Here is a 13,935-nt window from a genome sequence, read left to right as displayed (position 1 = left end):
GCACATTCCATTGGTTTGTGGATGATACGGAGTGATTCTAATCTTTTTGCACCAATACAAGTTGCAGAACTCCTGAAATACCTCCGCTTCGAAGGCTGGTCCTTGATCAGTAAGCACTTTTTCAGGATAACCATGAGGTCTACAGAAGTGCAGTTGGAAAGCTCTGGCTGCTGTCCTTGCTGTCAGGTCCTTGACAGGTACAATTACCAGGAATCTGAAGTAGTGATCCACGATAGTCAAAGCGTAGACATAGCCTGACCGGCTTGGGGTTAGCTTCACATGGTCTAAGGCCACCAGTTCAAGTGTTTTTTTGGTGACTATGGGCTGTAGGGGAGCCCTTTGGCTGTCACGGTCCTTTCTGCGCAGGTTACATGGGCCACACTCACGGCACCACTTTTCGATGGCTTTCCTCATGCCAAACCAGTAGAATCTTCCACGTAACAGGATCTCCAACTTCTTCCATCCACAATGTCCTGCTCCATTGTGGTATGCTTCTAGAACCATGGGCGCGTCTCATCCTGGGACCACTATCTGCTAGACTAGTTCATGCGTGCGTGGATCGATGTTTCTTCTGCACAGTTTACTATCATAGATGAATAGTTTGCCTTTTTCCTTCCAGAGTTGTGTTTATTGCGGATCATCTGGGCTGGGGTGTGAATCTGCCTGTGTTAGCAGTTCTTTCACCAGATGGATTGCGGGATCGCTATCCTGCGTTTCTGCCCATCCATGGTGGGGCAACGGGTTCAGCATGGCTTCGTGCTTGTTTTTCCACCTGTTCCTCACCTAATGAGAGTATTGAGTTGCTCCACAATGATGGAATCTACTTCTTCAAGTTCCTCTGAATCCTCTCCCACTTCTGGTAGGTTGGGTATTGTCACGGGACGCCTAGGTAGGCAAGAGCTAATAACCCGGGCCCCTGCGATTTCCCTCAGACTAGGGAAACCCTGACTGACCCTCTCCCAGAGTTTACACTGATGGTGTGCATGTCTGGGCCTCCATCCTCACCCTGTCTCCTGTTTCAACCCTAGGCTGAAACCACCACCCACCATCCAGTGAAGAGACCATACACCAATACCCACAGTTAGCACAGACAAGGATAACGGAAAATATGCACCACGCCGCAGTCACACAGGAATACACTATAAGTGCAGAGGGCAAAACAAATACAAATATAGGAAGGAGAAAATATGACAAAGGGAAATACACCACCAGATACGATACTCCTTCTCCTAGACCACCACTCCAGACCGAGATAACTAAGCACAAGACAGAAGCTATAATCGGCGACGCCCAATGTTCAGCAGAACTATTTAAAGGCAGTGGGCGTGACCCAGCTTCCAATCCGAGCACCAGCTAAATTAACCCCGGACCAGCTAGATAAAATCTAGCCGACGCCACTGAGCGCATAGTGGACAAAAGCGGAATTACTGCTGTCTGTCGAACGCCCTAGTATGAACAGCGTCCGACATGACAGGTATTCTGGATAACGCATCCGCATTGGCATTCTTGTGCCCTGCACGATATTTGATAGTGAAGTCCTAATTGGACAACCGGGCCATCCATCGCTGCTCCAAGGCACCGGGTTTTGCAGTCTCTAGGTGAGTCAGCGGATTGTTGTCCGTGTCGACTGTGAATTTTACAGAGGCTAGGTAAAGCTTGAACATCTCTGTCACTGCCCAGACAAGGGCAAGGAATTCCAGCTTAAAGGAGCTATAATTTTCAGGGTTCCTTTCAGTGGGGCGCAGCTTCCTGCTGGCATATGCGATTACCCTCTCTTTGCCTCTTTGTACTTGGGACAGTACTGTTCCTAATCCAACATTGCTGGCATCCGTGTACAGCACAAACGGTTGATCCTATTCTGGGTAGGCCAGTACCTCTTCTCCCGTGAGAGCCAACTTTAAGTGGGTGAAGGATTCTTCCAGTCGGTCGTTCCAGTCAAATGGGGTATATTTACCCTTGATTTTCTTAGATTGGCCCACTAACAGGTCTTGCAGTGGCGTGGCTATCTTGGTGAAGTCTTTCACAAATCTTCTGTAGTAGCCTACCAACCCGAGGAACTGCCGGACCTCATGGAGGTTACTGGGTTTTGGCCAGTTCTTGATCACGGTGACCTTGTCAGGATCTGGGGCCACTCCTTCTGAACTCACCACATAGCCTAGGTACTGTACTTTGGATTTCAATAGATGACATTTTGAGGATTTTACCTTCAAACCAAAGTTGGACAGGGCTTCAAACACTTTAGCCAGGGGCTTCAGGTGATCTTCATACGTCTTGGAGAAGACAATGATGTTATCCAGGTAAAACAAGACAGTTTTGAAGTTCTTGTGGCCGAGACAGCACTCCATCATTCTCTGAATCATCCCTGGGGCGCTGCACAGTCCAAAAGGCATGTAATTGAACTCGGAGAGACCCATCGGTGTCGTGAAGGCCATCTTCTCCTTGTCCGCCTCTGCTACGGGAACCTGCCAGTACTCACTGGTGAGATCCAAGGTAGAAAAGTAATTAGCAGATTTTAATGCCGCCAGCGACTCTTCTATTCTGGGCAATGGATATGCAACCTCGTCTGTAATGTGGTGTCTCTCCTTAATGGGTGGATGACTACCTGTTGGAATGTGATGTTGTACCCTTTTTACCTGCCCAAAGTCTAGTGGTTGTTTACTGAAGACTCGTTCATACTCTTGGACCACCCTGTAAGCCCCTTGTTTCTGATGTGAAGGTGTAGAATCAGTGCCCACGTGCAATTTTCGACACCAATCTTCCATTTGACCTGCAGAGCCATTGTCCTCCGCCTGGGTGGATGTGACCAAGGGTTCTACTGCCTGTATCACATTATCGACAGTAAACAATTTGGCAATTGTGGCATATCTGGTTAAGTGAACTTCCTTTTCTCCACAGTTGAGAACACGTACTGGTACCCTCCCTTTGCGGACTTCAACCACCCCTCTGGCTGTCAGGATTGTAGGCCTACTGTCAGAATACACAGGTTCTACCAGTGCCTGGTAGTCTTTACCTCTGATACCTATTGCTGCCCGACCCCATATCAACATTTCACTTCGGGGGCATTGCAATGGGGATTGGATCACTCACTGTGACTCTGACAATTTCTCCACCAGACAGTTCTACCTGTTGTCTTTGTACCAGAGCCCTGATTTCCTTCTGTAGGACTCTCTGTTCACTGGAACAAGCTATTTCTGCCACCTGCTGTAACAAGACAATAACCTCTGGCAGACAATTTTCAATACTCCTTCGTGGTGGCTCCAGGCTCTCATTTGCTGCTGTGCCTTCAGATTTTATGATGGGCCAGGAGACCTGCAGTCCCCTTCCCTCCAGTTTTAGTTGCCAGGACTTCAGTACCCACACAACCACGGACTCCGGCGTGCAGTCTCTAGCACTTGGCCCTGAAGTGAGCTTATTTACAGCTCCACTCCTCAGGCTCTTCCTTGACTTCCTCCCTCCTCACTGTCTCCCTCAGACTCCACACTTGACTGACTCCTCCTCCAAGCCAGAACTTAGGGAAGTTCTCCTGAAATCAGGTGTTAGAGCTCCCCCTTCTGGTCTGGAGTAGGAAAGGTGTTGGATGTAAGTGTTACCTATGGCAACCGGACTCCTGGGGTGCCACATTCCCCCCTAGAGAAATTCAGTACTTCTGGACTGAGGAAACAAACATTATAACAAGTAAACAATAATAACAGTTTACAGGATTTCAAAAATGAAAAATTACAAAAACCAAGGCTCAAAAAATAGTCCTGGCTATGATTAGTCCATGCATCATTGTCCATTGGTCATTCCTGAACCAAGTTGGTAACTATATACAAGTGAGGTTTTGGCCACACCTAGTCCTGTGGCCCAATTGTCCTTCAACAGATTAAATAGAGTGCTTCAAATGTTCTTACAGAGTCTCTGTAGGCTCTCATGCTTAACTGTTGCAACTACACACATTAACTTATTTACATTTTAGTCCCTATAGCGGGCTGGGACTTGACCTTTTGTACTACTGGTGGATCTACGCAGTACAGGTATCTCTAATGACCTAGCTTGGTCTGGTATGTTGGTTGTCGATGTTATGGACCCACTATTGTCTGTGCTACTGGTAGGCCTGCATTTTACTGGTAAACTGGGCAAAGTATACGACTACATAGACTCACCATGGGTCTGATAGATTCACCGCTGGCAGGGGGTAGATTTTCACGTTCCACTGCTGGTGTGGCATCCGCTGCTTGAGCCCGCTGGTCTTCAGGCTGAACATGAGTCTCATCTCTTTCTGGCACTACTAGTTGGGGAAAGGTCAAAATGGGCATGACTATGGCCTGGTTAACTTTTGTCCAATTTGGAGGGAACTCGCCGAGTACTGTGCTGATCTTTTCCTCCACTTCTTCCATTGGCTGATGAATGTCTTGGTCTTCAATCTTCTTCAGTTGGTCAGGGCATGGTTTTAGATGATCCCTTGACACTGCTGCTGAGGTTTCTCCTCCAGCTTTACTGATGAGGCATACCTTGGTATTATCAAAGGTTGAAGACATGATGGGGTATGGTTCAGCCTCCCACTGATCATCTAGTTTGTGCATCCTCCTCTTTCTTTTGAGAACCTGTTCTTCTGGTATTAAAGGAGTAGCTGGAGCTTGTTGCTTGTAGTTCTTTTCCTGTCTCTTTCTTGCCTGGGACAAACTTTTCTCTAAACATCCTTGCTCTTTGCGGTACTGCTGCTACTGCTCTGTATCTCAGCCTGCATATGGTGATGTCTTCTCAGGTGTTAAGACTACCATGTCCAAGTTGATAGGTAACTGGCCTGGTCTCGCTCTCACCAAGTAGTCTGGAGTGTAGTTGGTGGAGTTTACCGGGATTTGGTTGTACAGATCTACCAAATCTGGCAAGTTCTCTGGCCACAGGTTTCGCTTTTCCAGGAGCAAGGTCTTCAACAGGTCAATTACCACCTGGTTCATTTTCTCGCACATGCTATTTGTCTGTGAATGGTATGGCGTTGTCCTGATTCTCTTGCAACCGTACAGGTTACAGAATTCTTGGAACACTTCTGCTTCAAAGGCTGGGCCTTGGTCGGTGAGCACTTGTTCAGGGTAACCGTGGAGTCGGCAAAAATGTTCTTGGAGGGCTTTGGCTGCCATCTTTGCTGTTTTGTCTTTAGCTGGCACAACTACCAGGAACCTTGAGTTATGGTCCACTATGGTGAGGGCGTAGACATAGCCTGACCAGCTTGGGGCCAGCTTCATGTGGTCCAAGGCTACCAGCTCAAGCGGCTGTTTGGTGACTATTGGCTGAAATGGGGCTCGTTGGCTGTTGCGGTCTTTCCTACGCAGGTTGCAAGGGCCACACTCTTGGCACCACTTCTCAATGGCTCTCCTCATGCCAACACAGTAGAGTCTTTCACGAAGTAGGACCTCCAACTTCTTCCACTCGAAATGTCCTGCTCCATTGTGGTATGTCTCCAAGACCATTGACGCATCCCGCTATAGGACTACCACCTGCCAGACCAGTTCGTGTGTGCATGGGTTGATGTTCCTCTGACACAGCTTATCCTCATAGATGAACAGCTTGACTTCTCCTTCCACAGCTGCTGCGCTTCCTATGGAGCATCTGGACCAGGGTGTGAGTCAGCTTGTGTCGGTAGCACCTTTAATAGGGGGACTGCTGGATCGCTATCCTGTGTCTATACCCACTCATGGAGGGGCAGTGGGTTTAATGTGGCCTCTTGCATGATGCAGTGCTTGTTCTTCACCCCCTGGGTGCTTTGGGCCGCAACTGGGGGGTGGAAGGCTGATAACTCGATTTCTTCGAGTGTTTCCTGATCTTCTCCATCGCCTGGTAAATTGCGCATCCTGGACAGTGCATCAGCATTAGCTTTCTTATGTCCCGCTCGGTACTTGATGGTAAACTCGTATTTGGACAACCGGGCCATCCATTGCTGTTCCAGTGCACCCAGCTTTGTCATTTAAATGTGAGTTAGCGGATTAATGTCTGTGTAGATAGTAAACTCCGCTGACTCCAGGTAGTGCTTGAAGTGCTTCATTACTGCCCAAACTATGGCGAGGAACTCCAGTTTAAAGGAACTGTAATTGTCAGGGTTCCTTTCAGTGGGACGAAGCTTCCTGCTGGCATAGGCAATTACTCTCTCTCTGCCTTTCTGCACTTGTGACAGCACTGCTCCTAATCCCGCATTGCTGGCGTCTGTGTAAAGTATGAATGGTTGGTCATAGTCTGGATAGGCCAGGACTTCCTCTCCCATGAGAGCCAACTTCATCCGAGTAAAGGATTCTTTTAGCCTGCTGTTCCACTTGACCAGAGGATTCTTGTTCTTGGCCTTCTCGGACTGGCCCACCAGAGGATCTTGCAGGAGTGCAGCTATCTTGGTGAAGCCCTTGAAGAATCTATGGTAGTAGCCAAACAACCCGAGGAACTGCCATATTTCATGAATTGTGTTGGGCTCTGGACAGTCCATGATAACGGTGACTTTGTCAGGGTCTGGTGCCACGTCTTCTGCGCTTACTACGTGGCCTAGATACTGCACCTTGGGCTTCAGCAGGTGGCATTTGGACCGCTTCACTTTTAGGCCAAAGTTGGACAGGGCTTTGAACACCTCAGCCAGGTGCTTCAAATGGTCTTCATAGGTCTTAGAGAAGATGATGACGTCATCCAGGTACAACAGAACGGTTTCAAAGTTCTTGTGCTCGAGGCAACACTCCATCCTCTGGAACATCCCTGGTGTGTTGCATAGCCCGAATGGCATGTAGTTGAACTCGCAGAGGCCCATTGGTGTCATGAAGGCGGTATTCTCTCTATCCACCTCTGCCATGGGAACCTGCCAATACCCACTGGTGAGATCTAATTTAGAGAAATAATTAGCGGATCTCAATGCAGCTAGCGATTCCTCAATTCTAGGTAATGGGTAGGCATCCTTGTGTGTAATACTGTTAATTCGCCTGTAGTCAACACACATTCTCATGGTACTATCTTTCTTTTTAACGAGGACTCTAACAGAGCTGCCTATTGGCTACAACTATATGTTTACCCCAGTCTCCTTCATCTCCCATAACATATCCTTGGCACTTTGATAGTGTGCTGGGGGTACAGGCTGGTACCTTTCTTTAATGGGCGGATGATCTCCAGTGGGGATATGGTGTTGGACCCCTTTTGCCTGCCCAAAGTCTAGAGGATGTCTGCTGAAGACCCGCTCATACTCTCGAGCCACCCGGTAAGCCCCATGCTTTTGGTGCAAAGGAGTGGAGTCAATGCATACGTGTAGCTGTTGACACCAATCCTCCAGCTGCCCCTCAGAGCCATTGTTATCCACCTGGTCGGATGGGGCCAAGGGTACTGTTCCCTCTATTGCATTGTTGCTGACAGTGAACACCTTATCAAGGTTGGCATATTGGAGCAAATAGATCTATTTTTCTCCACAGTTTATGATGAGTATATTCGCTCATCACTAGAGAGTACCAATACACGTTACTCGAGATTTCCCGAGCACGCTCAGGTGTCCTCCGAGTATTTTTCAGTGCTCGGAGATTTAGTTTTCATCGCCTCAGCTGAATGATTTACAGCTATTAGCCAGGCTAAGTACATATGGGAGTTGCCTGGTTGCTAGGGAATCACGTGTAATCAAGCAGGCTAGTAGCTGTAAATAATCCAGCTACGCCGAAAAAAACCTAAATCTCCGAGCACTAAAAAATACTCGGAGGACACCCGAGTGTGCTCGGGAATTTTTGAGAAACGAGTATATTCGCTCATCACTAGTACTCTCCCCTTGCAGACATTGACTACCCCCCGGCTGTCAGGACAGTGGGCCTACTATCAGAGCACACTGGTTCTACCAGGGCCTGATAATCTTGACCCCTGAGGCCTATTGCTGCCCGACACCAAATTTCACTCCTCGGGTATTGCAATGAAGAATGGATCATTCACTGACACTGTCGACTTCTCCACCAGACAACTCTACCTGTTGTCTCTGCATCAGTGCTCTGATCTCCTTTTGCAGGACCCGCTGCTGACTGGAACTGGTGGTCTCGGCACCTGTTGCAACAAAACAATAATTTCTCCAAGACAAAGTTCTATTATATTGGTGCCTAAAATGATCATAGGATGGCATTCTTGTTTGTCAATATCGACTATAATCAAAACTTGTGACTGCAATTCTACACGGCCAATCTTAATGGTCACCTCTTTGTACCCCACTTGTGGCAAAGGCTGACCATTGCTGGCAAATATTGTCAGATCATTATCTGGGCCGTGGGTAATATGAGAGTCAGCCCAGTACCGTTTGTAAAGAATATATGGCATAGTCGTCACATGGGAGCCGATGTTCAGTAAAGCGTTCATCTGGATGCCATCAATCACAACTGGAAGGTCCGGTCGTCCTCCGACGTACCTGTCTCGCCAGCTTTGTGGGCCTGGTCTTCTTACTCCTTGGGGTTGGCCCTCTGCCCTAGGGGTTGCTTGTTTAAATTGCAGAATCTTGTAACGTGCCCCACCTTGTTGCAGTGGCGACAGATGGGTCATCCGTCCTGGTCGTAGCGATTGTTGTCTCCCTCTGGTCGGTGGAATTCTCCTTTGTCGTCACCATGGGACATCTTCTGGACTGGAAGCCAGCTGTCTCCTTTGGGGACACTTGCATGGACCACAAGGTTTTGGTTAATGCAGCCACACTTTTGGCCAGCTCCTGGATCTGGAAACATAGGTCTGCAGAAGAATCATTATCTTGAGTTAGCGTGTAAGCCTCCACAGGGTCCGGGGAATGGGTGCTGCCTCCTGCCAATTATGTAATTGCCCGGTGCCTAGGGGTCACTGTGCCACTAAGATTTGGTTCACGCAGCACTCGTATGGCCCTATCCTTAAAGTGTGCAAAGTCCAGTTCAGGATTTTGTAGGGCCATTATGCACAGCTGTGTCCTTTGATTGTTAGACAGGAGTCCTTCTATAAACTGCTCCGTTAGCAAATTATCTTCATCTTGCACGCTGTCAGGGTCAACCTGCTTTACAGCCTGTAATGCTTCCTGAAGGTTAAGAGCATAGTCCTGTATACTGTCCTGTACCCTTTGTTTGCACCCAAAGAATCTTAATTTTATCTCTGCTGCAGTGCGGGTGTCAAAGGTGTCCTTCAGCCTGGCCAAGATTTGGTGACAGTCCTTTTATCAGTGCCCGGCCATGACTTTACTTCACTCTGGGCCACACTGGTTAACTGGCCAGTGAGAATGCTGACTTTTTGACTCTCAGACAGAGGGTACATTTTAAGCAAACTACATAGTCTCTCCTTGAAATCACTTACAGTGTGAGACTCCCACGAGTACTGCAGTAACCAGGCCGCTCCCAGTATGTATGGCATCGATAGCGGCATTACAGGAGCTGTAGCTGTGGCTGCTGCTTGATCCAGACGGTTTATGGGAGCTGCATCCACCGTTGGATCAGGCTGCATTATGGGGCTGTGGCAGCTGCTGGATCTGGCTGCATCATGGGGGTTGCGGCTGCCACTGAATCTCCACCAGATTGGACATTTTCTCCCTGCATTTCATAACCGGAGTGAGCGGCTGCTCCGCAGGTGGTCTGGATGGTGCTCCTTCCTGTTTTTCCAGATGGAGCTTCCTGCTTCTTGCTGCTGATCACCGAGCGTGGCCCGTGCTTTCCCTTCATGCCTCTTCTTTTTAGTTCCTCCCACAATGACACGCCCCTTTCTTCCCGCGCACCATGCAGCACAGTGATGGCGGCAGTTTCACAGCTAAGTCTTAAGACTTAAGTCTCTGGCACACAGTACCCAGCTATGCCGAGCTCGAAAATCCTGCTTGTGACACCAAAAATGGAGCACCCGCAAGGGCCGTGGGGATGCTCGGTACTGGGCCAGTTCTTAAAGGGATGTGTCATGGCAGCAGTGACTCGGTCTGTGGCCCTGGGTATCCAATGAAAAAGATGATAAAAGGAGAAATAAAGTTTATGGTGGATAGTTCGTGATGCCACCTGTGGTATTCGGCAAGGGATAGCCGGCGCTGCTTAAAGAAACCGCTGGGGATCATGGTGATGCAGCAGAGTTGGCACAGCTCTCCACAGGTAGAGCTAAGTCCCAGGGCACTTATGATGTGAAAGATAGTAGTGATGATGGTAGTGCAGAGTGGATGGTACAGTAAATAACTGAGGACACAGCAGAGTGAAGTCTTAACACTTGTACTCACGGTTTGTGGTGCAGTCCATGGCACTGATTACAGATGGTAATGGAGATCCAGGCAGCCTGGAAGCAATTTGGGATCCACCTAACCAGGTGAGTTCAGAGTAGGCCTCCCTATTGTGCTGTATTTTGAGGTCCTTTCTGCTTAAATCTGTGCTCAGTCCTCTGCTCCTTCTTGTTCTTTAGTCCTTGTCTGTATGTTCTGTATGGCAGGCAGCTTGAGCCTATTACAGGTGTCACTCCTTCATGGTGGCTCCGGGCTCTCATTTGCTGCTGTGCCTTCAGATGTTGTGATGGGCTAGGAGACCTGCAGTCCCCTGCCCTCCGGATTTAGTTGCCGGCAGTACCCGCACAACCACGGACTCCGGCGTCCAGTCTCTAGCACTTGGCCCTGAAGTGAGCTTATTTACAGCTCCACTCCTCAGGTTCTTCCTTGACTTCCTCCCTCCTCTCTGTCTTCTCAGACTCTACACTCGACTGACTGACTCCTCCTCCAAGCCAGAACTTATAGGAAGTTCTCCTGAAATCAGGTGTTAGAGCTCCCCCTTCTGGTCTGGAGTAGGAAAGGTGTTGGATGTAAGTGTTACCTGATAAGGGAATCCCTCCTTGCTTCTAGGCATGTCATCATCCCCCCACACACACACACACGTGAGGGAGCGACTGCCACTGTGGCAACCAGACTTCTGGGGTGCCACAAATATTTTGGACAAATATCAACTTACAGCTTATGCAATGTTTTATACTTTCATGATGCAGCAGGGACCTGTTGTTTTATAGGGGGAAAATAGAGTGTTTGTTCTTGTGGGATGCACATAAATGGGGCTAAACAGCCATACGAATCTAATATGAGTGTGGCCAACAAGCTGAAAGTTAGCATGGTGCACTGCACGTATCTGAGTGACTAGTACCTCTTACAAGACTTATCTGTGTCCACCTTTGCCTTACACCTTTGAAGCATGTCTTCATCCTGCATTATATTGCTTATCTGAACAAGTACTGGTATGTATTAAGTGCAATGTGTCATGGAAAAACTTGGATTGGTGTCAGCATTCTAAAATTATCACTGCATAAAAATGACACTTAAGATTTAAAAATATGGCTCTATTGCATATGGTCAAATGTGGTTATTTCCACAAAGAGATTGTCCACTACTGAACATCCCCTACTTGATCAATTCAAGGTCCAAAAACATTTTGTCGCATCCGCCAACCCCTGCAACTTAAAAGCAAAAGCCAGTCCCGCAACAAATTTATTTACCTTGGAAATCGACCAACCTACCTCGGCCGCCTTGCCGATTAAGAATAAAACTGCCAACATCCTATCTTCATCAGACACCAACTGGCCCCAAACAGACACCCAACTTTGCCATACCTGCCACGAGGCTTCGTATGATGCCCAGGTTTGTCTCGTAACAGACTCTCGAATCAACCGGCCCGCTCGTCCATAATCACGTTCCAAAGATGCAAAGGGCATTCCTCTCCCGAGGTCTCCGCGTCCGGCGCCAATTCCCGAAAACGCTCCCACTGAAAACGAGACAATGCATCCGCTATTGAGTTCTGAACACCTGGCACATGCACCGCCGAAATACAAGCGTTCAGCTCCAAGCACCTGAAAACCAATTCCCTCACCAACTTAATTACCGGGGGAGACGAGGCCGACAGACTGTTAATCACCGACACGACGCTCATATTGTCGCAATGAAAATGAACCCTCCTGTTAGCGAACATTTCCCCCCAAATAGAAACCGCCACCACGATAGGAAACAATTCTAACAAAGCCAAGTTCCTTGTAAGGCCCAACTCCCTCCACTGGTCCGGCCAACGTCCAGCACACCACCGACCCCTGCAATAGGCCCCATACCCGGCCGAACCGGCTGCGTCCGTGTATATCTCACAGTCAAAATTGGTTAATACCTCCTGTTGAATCAATGAACACCCGTTGTAATTGATCAAAAAACGTTGCCACACTAGCAAGTCGTCTTTGTGTTCCTTGTTCAAACTAATAAAGTGGTGGGGCTCTTTCACGCCCGCCGTCGCGACCGACAACCTGCGACAAAATATCCTACCCATTGGTATGATCCTGCATGCGAAATTCAATCTACCCAAAAGAGACTGCAACTCCTTCAAAGTCAGCTTCCACATCTTCCTAGCTCTATCCACCTCTTGTTGCAGCAGGGCCAGCTTGTCCTCCGGCAACCGACACTCCATTCTCTCGGAATCAATTAAAATTCCCAAAAAACTCAACACTGTACTGGGACCTTCCGTCTTATCCGCTGCTAATGGAACCCCAAAACGCTCTGCAACCCAAAACATAGCCGCTAACGCATTACGGCATACAGTGGAATCAGGCGGCCCAATAAACAAAAAGTCATCCAAATAATGTATAACAGACTGAACTCCCACCACGTCCCTAAACGCCCACTCCAAGAAAGTACTGAACGTCTCGAACAAGGAACAAGAAATGGCGCATCCCATTGGTAAACATATATCCACATAGTAACCACCATTCCAAAAACAACCTAACAACGGAACGCTGTCCGGGTGCACCGGAAGCAAGCGGAAGGCCGACTCAATATCCGTTTTTGCCAACTAAGCCCCAGGGCCGTGCCTCCTCACCCACTGCACCGCTGCATCAAATGATGTATATTCAACAGAGCACAGCTCTTGGGCAATGCCATCATTTACCGACCGGCCTTTTGGATAAGACAAATGCTGAATCAACCGAAATTTATTCGGCTCTTTTTTAGGCACTACCACCAAGGGGGAAACCACCATCCCTTCCGTCGGCGGGTGCAAAAACGGCCCCGACATCCTACCCAACTCCACTTCTTTTTTGAGCTTAGCATCAACAACCTCGGCATGCAACATTGCCGACCGCAAATTCTTAAGCGAGAAAGGAACCTCGTGACCCGGGGGAGGAATCCTAAAACCATCCGAAAAACCATTAAAAATAATGCCCGCCTTCACTTGATCAGGGTACCTATTTAGAAAGGGAGCCATCTCGCGAAGCCTCACCGGGCTCTCCCCCTTGACCGGTACCCAATGCTGACTTTCCTTTCCCTTTCCTGAAACATTTTGAAGCCCCATGGGAACTTCCATTACAGTGGGAACACACATGCTTAAATTTACAGGTATTCCCGTATTTACACTGACCGTCATTAAACTGCCAGCAGGTTCCAGACTTCTCCTTTGCTCCCTGCGTACCCTGACTACTACTTCCGTGTCCCGCCTGCTGGTTGCCACCGCCTCCAGTCCCGTGAAAGGACTGCCCATGTCTAGCTGGGGCCATAAGCTTCAGCCAAAGGCCTATATCCTTCTGGTCCCACCTAATTTTCGGCCTCACCGCATTTCTCTGCCTAAACTGCTCATCATACCGCAGCCACGTCTGACCGCCATAAGTACGATGCGCCTCCCCAATTGAGTCCAAATAGCAAAACAAACCCGAGCAATTCTTGGGCGCCTTCTCCCCCACCACGCTCGCCAATATTGCAAATGCTTGCAACCAATTTACAAATGTCTGCGGAATTAACCGTCACCTCCGCTTTTCTTCCTCCTCCTTCTTGCTATCGTCTTTTTTCCCTATATCTAAGTTAAACTTCTCTAACGGAAGCAGGGAAAAAATTTCCACGTACTCATCCCGCCAAATCTTCTCCTTCACCTCCTTTTTCAAATGCGCTCCCAGCGGCCCTTCAAAGCACACATAAACTTCCCCTTTCGCTCTGTCGTCTAATTTAACCATATCGCCTTTTTCCTTCTCCATCTGAACTGAAACCGA

At 48.5% G+C, this 13,935-nt stretch overlaps 1 pseudogene; it reads right to left on the bottom strand.

Moving 5' to 3' along the window:
- Nucleotides 1-1,538: 1,538 nt before the first annotated feature.
- Nucleotides 1,539-11,849, bottom strand: LOC143793781 (uncharacterized; annotated as a pseudogene).
- Between the last annotated feature and the right edge of the window lie 2,086 nt (nucleotides 11,850-13,935).

This window comes from Ranitomeya variabilis, chromosome 1 (genome assembly GCF_051348905.1).
Source record: "Ranitomeya variabilis isolate aRanVar5 chromosome 1, aRanVar5.hap1, whole genome shotgun sequence".
Taxonomy (NCBI): Eukaryota; Metazoa; Chordata; class Amphibia; order Anura; family Dendrobatidae; genus Ranitomeya; species Ranitomeya variabilis.
The sequence above is the reverse complement of the archived record's forward strand: the minus strand, read 5'-3'. Positions and strand labels throughout refer to the sequence as shown.